Source organism: Macaca fascicularis, chromosome 8 (assembly GCF_037993035.2).
Source record: "Macaca fascicularis isolate 582-1 chromosome 8, T2T-MFA8v1.1".
NCBI classification, from domain to species: Eukaryota; Metazoa; Chordata; class Mammalia; order Primates; family Cercopithecidae; genus Macaca; species Macaca fascicularis.
Genome location: NC_088382.1, coordinates 6,610,361 through 6,629,123, shown reverse-complemented (window position 1 = coordinate 6,629,123; position 18,763 = coordinate 6,610,361).

The window sequence follows — 18,763 nt, the reverse complement described above, 5'->3', positions numbered from 1 at the left end:
TGCTCTATTTGTTCATTTGACTAAACACGTGGCGATACCACATCCAAATTACTATAGCTTTATGTCTAATCTTGATATATGATAGACCCACCTTAACGTTCTTTTTCAAGAATGTCTTGCTTAATTATGGTATTTTTTTCTATATGAAATTTAGAATAAGCTTGTCCATTTCCACAGAAAAATCTATTGGGATTTTGATTAAAATGGCACTGAATCTATAGATAATTTGGGGAGAATTATCATTTTTTACCATATTAAGTTTTATTTTTTGAGAATACTTATTTTAACTTTTAAAATGTCTCAATAATGTTTTAAAGTTTCCTGTTTAGTAGTCATGCAGATTGATATATGTATTTCTCCCTAGATATCTGGTGGTTTTTGAGTTGTTAGAAATATATATACACACACACATACATTTTTTAAAGATAGGCTCACAGTCTGTTGCTGAGACTGGAGTGCAGTGACATGATTATACCTCACTGCGACTTCAGATTCCTGGGCTCATGTGATTCTCCTACCTAATCCTCCCTAGCAGCTATGACTACAGATGTGTGGTACCATGTTTGGCTAATTTTCTGAATTTTTTGTAGACAAGGGGGTCTCATGTTTTCCAGGCTGGTCTTGAACTCCTGGTCTCAAGTAATCCTCCTGCCTTGGCCTCCCAAAGAGCAGGGATTACAGGTGTGAGCCACTGAGCCTGGCTATATATAGTATCTTTTAAGAGTTGTAGTTTCTAAATTTTTGTTACTAATGCATAAAGATGGATTATGTTTTCTTTTTCCTTTTTTTTTTTTGAGACGGAGTCTCGCTCTGTCCCCCAGGCTGGAGTGTAGTGGCCGCGATCTCGGCTCACTGCAAGCTCCGCCTCCCGGGTTCACGCCATTCTCCTGCCTCAGCCTCCTGAGTAGCTGGGACTACAGGCGCCCGCCACCACGCCCAGCTAGTTTTTTGTGTTTTTAATAGAGATGGGTTTCACCATGTTAGCCAGGGTGATCTCAATCTCCTGACTTCGTGATCCACCCGCCTCGGCCTCCCAAAGTGCTGGGATTACAGGCATGAGCCACTGTGCCCGGCCAGAATATGTTTTTGCTTATTAGCCTTATAAACTGCTTTGTTAAGCTCACTAATTTTTAATAATTTCTATGTAGATTTATTGGGATTTATTTTTTATAGAATCATATTGTTTGCAAAAATGACAGCTTTATTTCTTCCTTTGTAATTTTATTGTATTTTTATTTCTTGCTTTACGGGGCTGACTACAATCTTCAGCATAGTGTTGAATTGAATGGTGCTAAAGGTAGTTTTTGTCTCCTCCAGGAACTCAGAGGGAAGGCTTTCAGTATTTTACCATTGAGTATAAAGTTTGTCATCGGGTTTTGCAGGTGTCCTTTTATTAAATTTAGAAATACTCTTCTATTATTTGTAGAAACAAATGAAGACCAGCCAAAGAGAAAAGCAAAAGCTAATTTTTAGAGTCTGCTGTAGCAAGAGAGTCCACCACCACCTGCATTTTGGCAGAGACTCACAGGCAGGCAGAGGAGTGGAAAGCTTATTTATTTATTTATTTATTTATTTATTTTTGAGACAGTTTCTCTCTTGTTGCCCAGGCTGGAGTGTGACAGTGTGATCTGGGCTCACTGGAACCTCTGCCTCCCAGCTTCAAGCGATTCTTCTGCCTCAGCCTCCCCAGTAGCTGGGATTACAGGCATGTATCACCATGCCAGGCTAACTTTTTTTTTTTTTTTTTTTTTGTATTTTTAGTAGAGACGGGGTTTCTCCATGTTGGTCAGGCTGGTCTGGAACTCCCGACCTCAGATGATCTGCCCACTTCAGCCTCCCAAAGTGCTGGGATTACAGGTGTGAGCCACCGTGCCCATCCGGAAAGCTTTATCTAGGAAAAAGGGGAGACTTCAGTTGTGCCCTGATTGCAGGCTGTTGGCTATTTTCTCTGATTGTTTCTAAGGCAGAAGTGAGGACAAAAATTAGGAAATCTGTCAGTTATTAATCAAATCCCAGCCATTCTGGATCCACTGTTACAAGAGTTATTGTTTGACTTCCTGGATTGTTACTAGAGAGAGCAACCTGACTTCCTACAAGCCTGACTTACAGCAGGCAGCTTCCTGGGCTGTACACTGTCCATGAGGGGTTGGTTTCTGGGCAAATTGCTGCAGGCTGTGGGTCTGGCCACTGTCCTTTGCATATTGTCTCCCATATAGTTTTCTAAGAGTCGTTATTATTACTATTTAAAAATCATGAATGAGGATTTAATTTTATCATTTTTTGGCATATATTGATACCTGTATTAGTTTTTCTTTTATTCTGCTAGTGAATTAAGTGATTTTTCAAATGTTGATTCAGTCTGTAAATCCTGACAATAAACCTAATTTTGCCTTGATGAATTATCCCTTTTATACTGGATTCAGTTTGCAAATACTTTGGGATTAATGATATCCACAAATGAGATAGAAATGCAATTTTCCTGTCTTGTAATGTTGTTGTAATGCCATGTAAAGGCCAGGTTTTGGTAGCAAGATTAAAATGTTTTATATAATGAGTTGGGATTTATTTATTTTTTTAAAAGTTTGGTAAAATTCACTGGTGAAGCCATGTGGGCCTGGAGTTTTAATTGTTGATAAAATTTGTTACATAGATATGAAATAATCAGATTTCTTATTTTTCTTGTGTCCATTTTGATCAGTTTTTTTAAAAAAAATTTTATTTTGAATAATATACTTGTCAGAAGTTCCAAAAAGCATTTACAAGGAGGTCCTGTGTACCCTTTATTCAGTTTCCCCTAATGCTAACATCTCACATAACTGTGGTGCAATATAAAATCCAGGAAATTGAGAAGGATAGAATCTACAAATCATATTCCACACTTCACCAGTTTTACCTGCAGTTGTGTGTTTGTGTGCATGCAGTTTGATAAAATTTTATCATGTGTGTAGATTTGTTGTAACCACCACTGGCCACCAAATACATAATTTTGAGCACATTACATGGTCTTTACGCTACCCCTTTATAGACACCCACCTCCTTCCCAAATCCTTAATTGCTGGCGATCACTGATCTGCTGTTCATCCCCATAATTTTGTCATTTGAAGAATGTTTACGTAATTGAGATTATATACTATGCAGCCTTTTGGGGTTGTCATTTTTCACTCAGCATAAAAGAGATGTGTCAAGTAAAAAGTACTTAAAATGTGTGAGTGGCTTTGGAACTGCTCAGTGGACTTTGAGGAGAGAGAGTTAGTGGAAGTCTAAAGTGCGTTGAAGAAAGTGTTCACAGAAATCCCATCATCTCAGAATGCTGCCAGTGAAGTTTTACTGGGTAATAATGAATATCTTATTGGAACTGGAGACAGGAGATTCTTGTTATGTAGTGGCAGAAAGTTCATGAAAGGTTGAAAATTTCCTTTTGAATTGGATGACATAACTAAGATTTCTAAACAAAGTTCTGAAGGTGTCATTTGGTTTCTTCTGATGCTTATAGCAAAATGTGCAAAGAGAGAGATAGACTGAGGGATGGGCTGTCAAACAAAAAGGAGTCAGAACTTAACTTGATGGTTTTGAAGATTCACAGCCTATACAGATAAAAAATAATGCTAAAGTTAAGAAGTGACTTCTGAACAAAGATCAAATACAAGGCGTTCTCAAAAAAGCTTGGTCTAAGGATGAAGCTTCTTGAGTCTTTTATTTCTGTTGAGAAGTGATTCCTGTCAGTCTTTTTGGTGGCTTCTCTGAAGCTCTGAAGCAACTTTCAGAACTTTAAAGTTCTTGGGGTATGAATTAGTTTTCTAGGACTATTGTAACAGAATGGTTTAAACACAAAAGACATTTGTTTTTTCACAGTTTTGGAGGCTAGAACTCTGAAAATTTTGTTGTTAAGCCAAAATCAAGGTAACGGAAGAGCCAAACTTTCTCTGGAGGCTCAAGGGAAAAAAAGCTTTCCTGCATCTTCCAGCTTCTTGTGGTCCCAGGCATTTCTTAGCTTATGGTAGCATCACTCCAGTGTCTGTCTCCATCTTCACACGGCCTTTTTCTCTTCTTGCTGTATCCTCTCCTCCTCTTATAAGGAACCTGGTGACTACATTTAGGGTGAACCCTGAATCTAGGAAAATTTAATTTTGGTATCCTTAATTACATTTTCAAAGACCTTATTTTGAAATAAGGTTGAGAAGTTGAGATTCTGGGTGGACATGGATTTTTGGAGAACACTATATTCAACCCACTACTGTGTAGTTTTTCTTAATTTATCATGCTTGGGCTATGCTAGAATTCTTTAATCTATATCTTGATGCCTTTCCTTGGCTTTGGGAAATTTTCAGGAATTGGCTTATGTCTTTAAATACTGCTTCTTTCCCATTCTTTCTCTTTTGTTTCTCCAAGCTTTAATTGTGTGTGTGTGTGTGTGTGTATGTCTGTTTATTGTATCTTCTATTACTTTAAGCTCATTTTGTTGCCTTTTTACATTCTATTGTTTATTCATGCTGCATCCTGGATGTTTTCTTCTGACCAGTCTTCAAGTTCACAGATTTTCTCTTGTTGTATCCGATCTACTTTAAAGCACATCCTTTAAATTCTTAATTTCATTTAATTTCTCTTCCAGTTCTAGAAGTTTTCATTTCTTTGTTTCCATTCATCTGCCAACTTTCTTGAGCTTTAAATTTATCTTCTTGAAAATATTCAGCCTAGCTGTTTAAAATTCTTTATCTTGTAACTATTTGTTACATTTCCTGTAGTTCTGTTTGTTTTGCCTGTTTTTTCACATAATCCTGTCCCCTATGTGTCGCATGATGTTTTAGAATATATTTTGCTTATGGCTGGTTGCTAGGGACATTGGCAAATCTGGATCATCACAAACTAATTTTAGTGACTGAGATTTTACAAAATTAGGCTTCATTTCTGATAGGTCCGATGTGTTGCTATCTCACCTTTAGTTAAAGTCTGCAGTTTTTGGGTTTCATTTCAAAATGTTTGTTTCCCAGTGTTCCTTCTGCTTGGTAAGTCTCAGAATCTAATATTTGTGCCATTATTGATGTGAGGCTGTTAAAATGGTCTGCTCAGCATTCTCAGCCTTTCAGCTGCGTGTTCTTGCAGTGAGCCGAGATTGTGCCACTGCACTCCAGCCTGGGCGACAGAGCGAGACTCCGCCTCAAAATAAAAAAAAAAAATTGGGGGCTCTCATGTGGAAGAGGTCCACTTTAAACCCTATTTATAATAAGATTTTTGTTTATTTCCTAGATGAAAAACACAACCTACTACCTTGGCCCGCTGGGCCCTAACCACAGGTATTACTGGATGATTGAGATTGTGTGATAAAAAGATAACATTTGGAAAAAGCATGACATTGTATAAATGTTTATTGTATTGAATTAAGAAGTCCGATGATATAATCATAAAAGAAAACAAGTATGTATATATTTTATAAACCAGAAACTTGGTAAACCTTAAAATAATAGAAGCATCATTTTCAAAGTGGATGCCAGAAAAAAAAAACAGGTTCTATTACTCTATTACAGCTTTGGGGACATTGAGATGTTTCTATCATATCTGCCTCCCATTAGTATTTGGAACTTGGGCTATGATTCTCTCTAGTTCTTGTGTTCCCCATATATGAAATGTAAATAATAATTCATATTTATATAATATTTGAGGGTTCAATTGGAGGATGCACTCTGAGTCCAATCAATACAATGTTCCATTGTTCTTGACTAACACTACCATATATTGTAAAAAATATTGAAAAAAAATCATTGAAAAAAAAATCAATGGTTGCTTGCTAAACCAATGAACCATTAGTTATTAAAAATTTCAGGACCTGGCCGGGTGCAGTGGCTCATGTTTGTAATCCAGCACTTTGGGAGGCTGGGGTGGGTGGATCACTTGAGTCCAGGAGTTCGAGACCAGCCTGACCAATGTGGCAAAACGCTGTCTCTACTAAAAATGTAAAAATTAGGTGGGCATGGTGGTGTACAGTCTCAGCTAATTGGGAGGCTGAGGCAGGAGAATCACTTTAACCCAGGAGGTGGAGGCTGTCACTACATTCCAGTCTGGGCGACAGAGCAAGACTGTCTTAAAAAAAAAAAAAAAAAAAAAGCCTAAAAATGAGGAACTTCTCTAATATTAGCTACTGTATATCCTTATTGTTGAATGGTGCAAGAAACAGAGAAGGCAGATACTAAATTATGTTTTAATCTAACTCCTGAATTCCTGAATCCAAATCTGGTATTTCACATCTCTCACCTCTACAAGCAGGTAAAGTGATAATAGAATGGTTGGAAGAACAGAATTAGAATCTCTGAATCTCTGAATATTAGTATTGCTTCTACCATGCACCAGAACTGCTTCCTTGGATAAATCGCTCAACTTCTAGGCCTTATAGATACAATAAATGACTCAAATCTGCCACCCACAGCTGGACTATTTCTATACTCTGATATTTTGAGATAATTTTTGAGGTGATTTCCAAGGAAGCTTTATTAATGGTGATTAAACTACTGATTTCAAGACTGTTCCTACAATAATATTGCTACCACTTGAGTTCTGATGATTTCTTGCCAGGCAGAAAGAAGTGTGGTTACCGCAAATACATTAGACATTGCAAATAACTTTTAGCTGATTTCAATATAAATATAGTAGATGGTTATCCACTGCTTATGACAAAGCGACGTGGTGTGTGTTTTGCAATAAGAAAAAGGAATTGAGAACTTCCAGACTTGATGATCTCAATGGTTCTAAAATTTGTGATCGATTTTGAAGAATATTATTCTGAGAACATTGCCATTACATACAGTCCTTGAAAACAGGAACATCACCTATCTGTAAGGGATGGTAGAGTCAGAGTGAAAAAAATTTGAAATAGAAGACCAGAGTATGTATCCTAGTGCTGATGTGCACTTTTTATGAGCCTTCTTAAAAAAACATAAGCTCCTGGGCATATTTTTCTTATTTGCTAAATGAGAATATGATAGTCGCTTGAGAGGGGAGGTGGAAATGGAGAGTTGCTTTTCAACGGGTATGAAGTTTCAGGTATGCAAGATAATTAAGTTCTAGTGCTCTGCTGTATGGCATTGTACCCGTAGTTAACAATATGGTATTGTACGTGTTTTTACCCCAATAAAATAACCCAGTATTATATTGAGGACATTAAAGTGTTTATATATTATAAACACTTAAGTTGATTATTAGAAATAGTACCTATTACATATTCTTGAAAATGGAAAAAATAGGTTAATGTGTGACTATTTGGCTTCACTTTTTATTTTGTAGTCATCATCAATACACATACGTTATATTTTTACTTCTCATTTATAAAACAAACATTTTTTTATTTCTAATTTATAAAACAAACATTTATAGCTTCTTATTCCTGGTGGTTTTTTGTTTTTGTTTTTGTTTTTGTTTTTTGAATCAGAGTTTCACTCGTTACCCAGGCTGGAATGCAGTGCTGTAATTTCAGCTCACTGCAGCCTCCGCCTCCCGGGTTCAGGCAATTCTCCTGGCTCAGCCTCTCGAGTAGCTGGGATTACAGGCACCCGCCACCATGTCCAGCTAATTTTTGTACTTTTACTAGAGAGGGCGTTTCACCATGTTGGCCAGGTTGATTTTGAACTCCTGACCTCAGGTGATCTGCCTGCCTCGGCCTCCCAAAGTGCTGGGATTACAGGCGTGAGCCACTGCGCCCAGCCATTCCTGCTTCTTTAGAACTAAACTAATTAATGGAAGAAGTGGGTTGAATTTTAGCGTTATATTATAAAATTTAAGTACATTATTACTCTAATGGGGATAAAGGGAGCTTTTCCTTGAGCATTTTGCCATGGAGTGGGTCAACTATGTTTTTTAGGTTATGTGCAATACCTGGGAGCTCATAAGTGGCCATGTAAAATCTTCTAAAATAGTATTATAATAGTGGCCTGTAAAAAGGGGGGTAATTCATATTCGATTTGAGAAATATTGGCCCCAAATATAATCATTTACCCTGTATTATAGTGTGTCTACATATTTGGTTACCATAAGAAATAGTCTTATGTTAATTGAACATGATGGATGCCAAGAAACTGTGCCTCACTGAATTATATAAATATTTTTTATTTAGCCATTTATTGAACCTGTCGGCCATAGGGAAAATGTATTGAGTGAATCTGCCCGCCAAGGATGCTCATGGACTTCTTGTTTAAGAACTCTTAAAGAAGTTTATTTGGTGCTGGGTCGTGAAGCTGTTTCTGGATGAAATACCAGAGTAGTTTCAAGTATTTTTCTTGTAATGCAATATATTTTGTTATGTGCTTTGAAGTCATTAAACTTAGTTAATATGGAGATGCTTTTAATTCATTATAGAAGTTTAAGCTCTTATATTAGCATTTCACTTACAAGGGTATTTTATGCTTTCATACATTTTGCTGTAATATTGTATCTACCTAAAAATTAGCTTTCATTAATCCTCAATTTTACATGCCAAGACTTCATGAAAAAATAAAATTTGATTAAATGTTCTAGATAAAAGAAGCTGAATTTTATTAAATGACAATGAACTGTTTGGGGAGTGCTTTTAAATTACTTTTAAGTTACCTCAGAAATTTGTTATAAATGCTGTGCTATTTTGAGTTTTTTTTCCTCTCAGGATGAGCCAGCTTATATTTAATTTTAAATATGTATTTAGTTATAGCCCTGGAATATGAATAATTAGAATGAATTTACCTGGGCTCTGTAGTGCTGTAAAAAGAAGTTAGGTAACACATTAAATATGTATGGAAAGCTGCTCTCCAATACTCTACGATGTAATTAACAAAAATTCATACTCCTACAGTATTATAACCATGTGATATAATTTATCCTACACAGTCATAAATGGCTAAACTATAAACCTTAATGACCATATTTATATTTAAAAATAGGATGGTTGTAATCTAATACATACAAAATTGTATGTATTCCAGGTGATTCTGCATCCCAAAGTTAAAATAGGAAAATGGACAATTTTCCAAATGTTTAAATGGAAATACTAAAACGGTTGAAAATAAAGCAGATTAATTGCTTTTTCCTGGTGCTGAATCTCAGCTCTGCCACGAGTCTGCTATGATTGGTGACCTTGGCTTAACTTCTCTTGGACTTAGTTTTCACATCACACAATCCATAATAATAACACAATATTTTTATTAATTGCCTAATGTAGCTCTATAGTATGTTTTTCCTACATTTATGACTCATATTCTGATAGGAGCCTTTTATGGGATAATTTTATAATATTGTTTCTTGTATAGGAGGAATGGAGGGATGTTTTTCTCTATTGTGCCGGATTGAAGTTTGTGTATTATTATTGATTAGATAAGTTTCTTCCAGCTTCACTATCTGCCATTGAATATGTCAAGAAAAGTTCTAGGAATTTTACTAACTTTGAGGAAACATGTATCAAGTTTGTTTTCTGCACGAGTTTAACATGCCAGGACATTTCAAGGTTTTGTAAGCAATGACTAATCTTTAGTCACCCACTGTGCCAATTCTCCTGGCAATTCCCTTTATTGAATAGAAGGCATTTTTGGGTATATTCTTGGTATATTTGGTATTTTTTTGGTGTATTTGATTTTTAGTACAACCAATAATTCTGAAACATTATATACAATTAATTAAAATATAAAAGTTTTGTAATATTGATAAGGCATAATCGGGAGCATTCCAGGACCATCTAGGTGCTTCTCTCTGGAACACTTGTCGATATGGGTTCCTTCCAGCTCTTAGTGGCAAGTGCTGAATCGTTTTCCTCTGGGTCCTCCAGACTTTCCCTAGACAGGATGCCCAGGTGACACTCAAATGCGAGGTCTAATGAATTGCAGTATTTGAAATATGGAACTTCATATACAGATACATGGACATACTTGTATATGGCATTGCTACAGGTTTCTGTCTTATAAACAGAGTTTTGAATACATTTTATTTTCCTGTCAGTTCCATCAAAAGCAAACTAACAGGTATGGTGTATTTGTAATCGTATATGCTATGATTTCAAGTCTATTCTTGACAAAAGAGAGCTTCCATTGTGACTAGAAGCTATGAGCATTGAGTTTTCTATTTGTAGTTTTACATATCTGATGATTCAGAGGATTTTCCACAGATTAGCTTTGGCTCTGTACCTTTCAAACCTTGTTTCCTTTTTATTACTCACGTACTTCAATGCCAGGTATATTGGAAGTGCATCTCATACAAGTATGTCTCGCATGTCTCATATAAGTATGTCCTATGTGACTTCTGACCCTGGCTTTTTGTCAATTTGCCAGGAGAATTGGCACAGTGGTTGATAATAGCATTCCTAGAAGCCATATTCGTACTCTAAGGCAATTAGCAATAACCTAGCGACTTCAAAGGACTTCTAACTACCTCAATATTTCTACTAAATTCAAACTAAATGTAAATCCCAACTTCCCTTAGCTGGATGCCAACCATGTCCACAGGAAATCTAGCACTTCAGGAACTACTGAGATTTGTGACAGAAGAGAAGATGGAGAGAAAAGTGAGACTGATTCTCGATCTTATGTTTGCAGCCTTTATGAAAACATATGAGTACACAGAGATTGGAGGGAGTGTTTTTACAAGTAGGCGGGTGGTCACACCAAATGCAGTTGTATTTTAGCACAGGGCTGACCAATCACATTCACATTGTCTCCTACCACGAGCTCCCAGGTGGTTTCAGGCCAGGAAAGAAATCGATTCGAGAAGTAGTTCAGTCAATTTCAAAATTTTTCTGAAACAGCCTGAGGACTAATGTTATGGTCATAGCTGAGTAATATATTTTCAGCCCGGTCCTCCCACATTTGGTTGGTGTCAGCTGGGAGCTGACTATAATTTAATTGAATTAAAATTAAATCACTTTTAGGGCCGGGCGCCGTGGCTCACGCCTATAATCCCAGCACTTTGGGAGGCCGAGACGGGCGGATCACGAGGTCAGGAGATGGAGACCATCCTGGCGAACACAGTGAAACCCTGTCTCTACTAAAAAAATACAAAAAAACTAGCTGGGTGAGGTGGCGGGCACCTGTAGTCCCAGCTATTCGGGAGGCTGAAGCAGGAGAATGGCGTGAACCTGGGAGGCGGAGCTTGCAGTGAGCTGAGATCTGGCCACTGCACTCCAGCTCTGGGCCACAGAGCGAGACTCCGTCTCCAAAAAAAAAAAAAAAAAAAAAAAAAAATCACTTTTAATTTTAGCATGAATAGCTCAATTGAGATATTTTCAGGTTAATTTGCCAAATACATACATTGAGCACTTACAATGTATCAAATATCATATGAGGAACTGGAAAGATAAAGATGCCTAAGACAGTCTTTGCCCTTATGGAACGTAATATGAGTATTTAAATTTCTATGTTAGAAAAATTAAGGCAAAGTCCATGGAACTTTAAAACAGCAATATATGAGTCAGAGAGAAAAGGGGCTGTTTGAGTTTGAGTAAGTGGCACCTAGATGTTACTCAGGGGCTATTTGAGATCAGCCTTGGAGTAATGATGTCAATTCCAGGCATTGGGTGGAATCCGCACATGGAGGTGGAAAGGCAGGAAGATGCTCAGGGTGTTGCATTTGGCCAGAACTTTGGGTGTATGTGTGTGTGTGTGTGGGGGTGTGTGTGTGTGTTTGATATATGCTATATATGATACAGTGACTATGTGTTATATAAAACTTGGATCATATTAAAGAGTGAAGAGATTTGCTTAATTTGATAGGCAGCCAGGAATAATTGATTTTTTTTTTTTTGAGATGGATATTTGGCATCTCAGGTGAGGTGAACATGTCTATCTGGGAGGGAAAAATATGCAGCTCAGGAAAGAGAGCAGAGCTTGTGAGAAAGATTTTGGAGTCACCATTGCTGTGAACCTCCAGGAAAAAGCACCAGTGTTGGCAGACCTCCTCCTCCTCCTTTCCTGCCTTCCTCTCCTTGAAAGGATCACTGCTCTAGAGTACTTGAGCATTCTCTGCATAAGAGCAAAGTAGAGTTATCCTTAAACCCTCACTTGGGGCTGGGGAGAAGGGCATCTCTCTCTGGGGTGGGGTATGAAGGAAAAAATTCCCTCTTTTTAAATTTAAGAATCATGCCTCTATGGTGAGAAAGAGACTGAACCTTGAGCATTTTTACCCTTGTGTGTGTGGGGGGAGGTGGGGTGGAGGGGGACAGCAGGGCACTGAGACCATCCATGGCAGTTTCCTTATATAGAAACAGGTGCATGAATCCAGCACAGGAGGGGGAGATGAGACCGGACTTTGGGACGTGGGAAATGTCTCTTTGTTAGTAAGAAAATGGGTAGCTTTTAACTGCTCCTTGACTCTGAATGTCTCCAAATTTTCTGACCAGTTAGTGTTAACAAATGGGTGAGTAGGTGATTAAGCGAATAAAGTTTCCGACTTGCGTTGAATGCCTGCTCTGCACCAAGCACAGCTTGTAGGTGGGACCTGTCCCAGTGTTTGGTCCTATGTAGCCAGCTCATGCATCACTTAGGACCCAGTGCCCAGTTGTGAGAGGCACTCCTGTTGGGGAGACTTGGGATACCCCATGTAGACTCCTCCAGTGGGCAGTGAATAAGGAACAAAGAGGGGCAGGTACATTCATTCTCCAGCTGCTGCAGAATGCGTGGGTGGTCTAGGGGCGTTTATTTTCTTTTTTGTTTCCTTTTAAAAGGGTACACCAATTTTATTAAAAACTTCCCTGGAATAGTGAAAGCAAAATGTACCCTAAAATTAATCACTGTAATTTAATAAAAGTAACTAGAGAAATTACAATGACCTTTTTAAAAAAACCACTATGCACATAAATCAACAGTAGGCAAATCAGATTATGGAAAGAGTCAGATTCTTCAGCACTCACATGACGTCCCCTAAGTCGCACGTTTCTGAGAGTGATATATAAATTGTTTGCATTACTTACAGCTTTCAGAGATGACAGACTAATCTGAGCAATTAGATTCTTGGGAAAGATCAAGACGCTTATTAAATCTTATCTTAGTTACTCCCAAAGACAACTCCATTTATCCCTGTGGAATCAATTACTAATGCACAGCTACAGTTCAGTCACAGCACAACTAGTCTTGATCTCAGATGATTAAAAAACCACCATTATTGCCAAGTATCCATCAAAGGGATCCAAAATTAGTTAATGCAGTTAGACGCTGCAGACTCAATTGCATGGTGATGCAAAGTATATCTTCTGATTTACTTCGCAAAAGCCACACACGTTACACTGTACAGGGAACAGCCGCATTCAGTAACAGTGGATGTTTATGGAGTAACCACGTGACAGGCACTGTTCTGAATGCTGTGGATGTACCCATGGACAAATGAAGTAAAACCTTGTTCTTGTTGAGTTTGATTCCTGTAGGCACAGAGAAATGAACAAATATGTAAAACGTATACTATGTCTGCCTGGGCTTGGAAAACAAAGCAAAGTTAAAAAACAAAAGAAAACAAAAACAGGCCAGGTGCAGTGGCTCACGCCTGTAATCCCAGCACTTTGGGAGGCCGAGGTGGGTAGATCACGAGGTCAGGAGATCAAGACCATCCTGGCTAACATGGTGAAACCCCGTCTCTACTAAAAATACAAAAAATTAGCTGGGCGTGGTGGCGGGTGCCTGTAGTCCCAGCTACTCGGGAGGCTGAGGCAGGGGAATGATGTGAAACCCAGGAGGCAGAGCTTGCAGTGAGCTGAGATCACCCACTACACTCCAGCCTGGGCGACAGAGCGAGAGTCGGTCTCAAAAACAAAACAAAACAAAACAAAAAAGCGTCAGATGGGGAGGTTTGAGTTACTTTATGTGGTTGGTTAGGGGAGGCTTCTGGACAAGGTGTCTTTGAAGCAGAGAACGGCAAGGAGGTGGAGAAGGAGCCACATGTACATGGGGAGCAAGTTAGAGCCACGGACAGCAGACCCATGGAGAAGCCTCTTTGGTGTGTGGGAGGAGCAGCCTGGAGGACTTCGTGAGGGAGGAGCAGCCTGGAGGACTGCGTGAGGAAGGAGAGGGAGGGAGGCCGGACCATCAGAGTCCTTGCAGGCGTGTCTGGGACTCGGGATTTTATTCTGGATGGGACAAGATTTGAGCAGAGCAGTGAGGTGGAGTGATGGGAACTTTCTGGCTGTGTTGGGCTTTGGGTTGTCAGGAGTGAGGCGACAGCAGCTTCTCAAGCCAAGCACTCAGCAGTGGGGAGGCAGAAACAGGTGCCCCTGAGATCTCCTAGGAGGGGGAGCGCTGGGCTTGTGGAGGGTGGCAGGTACCCAGCAGAGAGGAGAGGCATGCTCTGACCGTCTGTCTGGTGCCTCCCACCAAATCAGCACCAGGAGCCTATTGTACCAGGCCTGATGATGGGTCCTCACTCTCAGGCTTTGACCCCTCTCACAGTTGACCCAGTATCTGGCTGGCCTTTCTCCCCCATGCCACCAGCTCCAGGCAGCTGGATATTTCAACCCCATATAAGAGGGGACTCTGTCTCAGGATCTATTCAGAGTCCACAGCTCTGCAAAATGAGGTTTCTTGGAAACAAAGGACGCCAGATAGAAGAGAGCAGGACAACACTGTGGCTTGGTGATGGAGGTGGTGGTGACTCTCTTGGGTTCAGAGCTCCTCCCATCTCCTTCCCAGGAGAATATTAACTTTTCCACATGGTCCAAGCAGAGTTTTATGGAAATTCCTGTATAGGGGCTAGTATCCACAAATATTATGTTATTGTATCGTCCCATAATAATTTATGTCATACTGGTTTGAAATTTGCTAGACAATGATTTAGCAATGAGCGGGCTGTCTGCATCCATACAAAATACTATTTTTGCTGTGGCACACCTGTGCTACTAGCTAGCTTTGTGTGCTCAGGTGGCTGGACTCCAGTAGCCCTCACTGTGTCACACACACCATGGAAACGTGTTTTTGCAGCAACAGGAGAATTGAGAAGCTTTGTGAATTCCCTGTGCTTAAGTGGTTTGAGGAAATTATTTGGATCTGCCAAGCCCTGTAATACTTTCACCCAAACTCGAGTGATTTCTGGCGGACATGATTATCCCTCACCCCTTCTCCTGAGTGTGCAAATGCAGAAGCATTGATTTTCTTTCTCATCAAAGTGCAGGTGCAGGGAGCTGTCTGCTCTTCTTTAGAAATCCCATTGTAAAGACTAAATTCTGCAAATTCAGAGTAAATATTGGTCAATCACAATAATTGCTTTCACTGTAGCAATTTAGCTCTTCAACTTTTTGGCTCTCAAACTTAGTGTTTCTTGTTTTTTTTTCTCTCTCTCTTTCTTGACAGGGTCTCACTCTGTCACCCAGGCTGGAGTGTAGAGGCATGATTTTGGCTCACTGAAACCTCGGACTATTGGGCTGAAGCAATCTTCCCACCTCAGCCTCCCGAGTAGCTGGGATTACAGGCATGTACCACCATGCTGGCTATTTTTTTTTTTTAAATTTTTTGGTAGAGATAGGGGTTAGCCATGTTTCTCAGGCTGGTTTCGAACTCCTGGGATGAAGTGATCCACCTGCTTCAGGCTTCCAAAGTGCTGGGATTACAGGCATGATGCCCCGCACCTGGCCAGTATTCTCTTCCCATCAAGTAGGCAGATAAGTTCCGAGTGTCCTGCTGCAGCTTTGGTGCCTGTAGGACAGAGGTGTGGCAGAGGGCTGACCTCCTCTGGGTCCCTTTATCGCTATCCAACCACACAAGCTTTGTCAGAAAGGGGAAACATGAACAGGTCATCTGTGACTTTTTTTGTGTATGTGGTGCCAGAATATTCCTTCAGGTTGTCTGTCTTTTTTTTTTTTTTTTTGAGATGGAGTCTCACTCTGTCGCCCAGGCTGGAGTGCAGTGGTACGATCTTGGCTCACTGCAACCTCTGCCTCCTGGGTTCAAGTGATTCTCATGCCTCAGCCTCCAGAGTAGCTGGGATTTCAGACATGTGCCACCATGCCCAGCTAATTTTGTAGTTTTAGTAGAGATGGGGTTTCACCATGTTGTCCAGGCTGGTCTCAAACTCCTGATCTCAAGTGATCTGCCCACCTTGACCTCCCAAAGTGCTTGGATTACAGGCACGAGCCACCTCGCCTGGTCAGTTTTTTTTTTTTTTTTTTTTTTTAAGTAGCAAAAATCCTAGTTTCTAGTGCCATTCCTAAGAGTCTAAGGACAATTTTCACTGTGTTCTGTCATTTCTGTTGACTTGTTTTCCATAGGAGAAATTTGAACTCCTCTTTTTCTGCCATTTTTCCAAAAGTATTTCACCCTGTATTTTATTTAGCTTATGTACTTTTACGTAAATATCTTGGAGACCCATCCTACTCTTAACAGTTGTAGTCAATCATTGCAGCTGTATTATAGTAATGTAGAAAGGCTAAGTCCTTCCTTTCCCAGGTGTGATGGTTAATTTTGTGCACCAATTTGACTGCGCCATGAGATGCCCAGATATCCGCTTAAACATTATTTCTGGGTGTATCTGTGAGGGTGTTTGCAAAAGAAACGAACAATTGAGTCAGACTGAGTAAAGTAGATGCCCCTCTTCAATGGGGGTGGCCTCATGCAATCCATTCCGGGCCTGTCCAGAACAAAAAGGAAGGCAGAGTGGGCCCCCCCTCTGCCTGACAGTTGAGCTGGGACCTTGATCTTTCCCGCTGTCGGGCTGGAGCTTACATTACCAGTGCTCCTGGTTCTCAGGTCTTCGGATTTGGACTGGAATTTACACCACAGGCTTCCCTGCGTCTCCAGGCTGAAGATGGCAGGTTATGGAACTTCTCAGCCTCCCTAATCACATGGCCAATTCCTTATAATAAATCCTATCCATCCATCTATCATCTATTATCTGTCATCTATTACCTATCATCTATCTCTTTATCTGTCATCTATCTATCGTGTATCTGTCATCTATCTCTCCTATTGGTTCTGTTTCTCTAGAGAAACTTAATATGCCACGTTATGGGAGAGAATCTCTTTGAGAAGGACACCATTCATGTAGCCGGTGTCTTATCTAATAAGATGTATAATGGATTTAGGGAAGAGGCAAACATATTGAGATTTATTATTTCACTTGAAATGGGGCCAATTTTTTTGTTAGTAGGGCATGTATGCTTTAGTTGAGACTTGATTGTGGGATTTTTGATGAAAAAAAAAAACACTAACGGTGAATTTTTTTTTTTTTTTTTTTTTTAACAAGCAAACAGACTCTTGCTATGTTGCCCAGGTTGGTCTCAAACTCCTGGGCTCATGTGATCCTCCTGCCCCAGCTGGGATTACAGGAGGGTGCCGTCTTGCCAAGCATGTATATTTTGGTAGTTTAGAAAAGAAAATTGGCTATAGCTTTCTGGTGTAGAAGAACCAGAATGAAGACACCCAGTGTTAGTCACCTTCATTATAAAAGTAAAGCTTTTGCTCCCTGTGTAGGAGCTAGAACTTTTGGCAGAAGAAAGCTGCTTTCAAGCATAGGGAAACCAGAGGTGCCAGAGTTGGGGACAGGAGGGGTTGTGGGCTGGCAGGTGCCATATGCAATGCAGAGGAGGGGGTGTGGGCCAGCAGGTGCCATGTGCAGTGCACAGGAGGGAGTGTGGGTCGGCAAGTGCCATGTGCGGTGCAGAGGAGGGGCGCGGGCCAGCAGGTGCCATGTGTAGTGCAGAGGAGGGGGCGTGGGCTGGCAGTTGTTATGTGCTGTGCACAGGAGGGAGTGTGGGCCGGCAGGTGCCATGTGTAGTGCAGAGGAGGGGGTGTGGGCCAGCGGTTGTTATGTGCTGTGCACAGGAGGGAGTGTGGGCCGGCGGGTGCCATGTGCGGTGCAGAGGAGGGGCACGCGCTGGTGGGTGTCATGCACAATGCAGAGGAGGGATGGTAGGTACCATGTGGAGTGCAGAGGCGGGCTGCGGGCCGGCAGGTGCTATGTACAGTGCAGAGGAGGGGTGTGGGCTGGCAGGTGCTGTCTGCTGAGGGGCTTTAGACCATGAAGCACCTGTTACATTCAGTGTGTGTTTGGTGCAGGAAGACAAAAGGTGAGCATGGTAGGACTGGGATGGGACAGCACCTTCCGTAATTACCTGTCCTCCCTGCATGGATCACTAGGCAGAGAGGATTAAGACATTGATAGGACTCCCTAAAATTAAGCAGCAAAACGGAGAGGCTTTCTCAGAGGAACTCTTCCACAAATACCTTTGTTCAGGTTGGATGGGCCAACCTCTAAACAAACTGAATTCAGTCATATGATAGCATGATTTTGCCCCAGGCAAAATTACAAACACACTCTTGAAATTTTAAAAATTGGTTTAATTTTGAGATAATCTCACCTTTACTGAACAGTTGTAAGAATAGTGAAGAATTGCCCATACCCTTCACCCAGAGAAGGCGGGAGATATGATGCCCTAAATACCGTAGATTTGACTTCCCAATAACAACAGCATTCTTCCGCATCCGCAGAACACAACCACCACAATCTGGAAGTCAGCATTGATGGAATGCTAGCGTCTAATCTGAAGATCCTGTTCAAACCATATCCCTTGCCCCCAAATGTCCTTTATATATCCCCCATACCAAACCCAAAAAATCTCTTTTCTTTCGCCCCACCCCTCTGTTTTTTTTTTTTCTGTCCAAAATATAATCCAGAGTCATGTGGTCCATTTACCTGTCCTGTTTCTCTGTTCTTCACTCTGGAGCTCTTCCTCAGTCTTTCTTTGACTCTTTTGACCTTGAGAGAGAGATATATATATTTTGAGATGGAGTCTTTCTCTGTCACCCAGGCTGGAGTGCAGTGGTGCAATCTCGGCTCGCTACAACCTCTG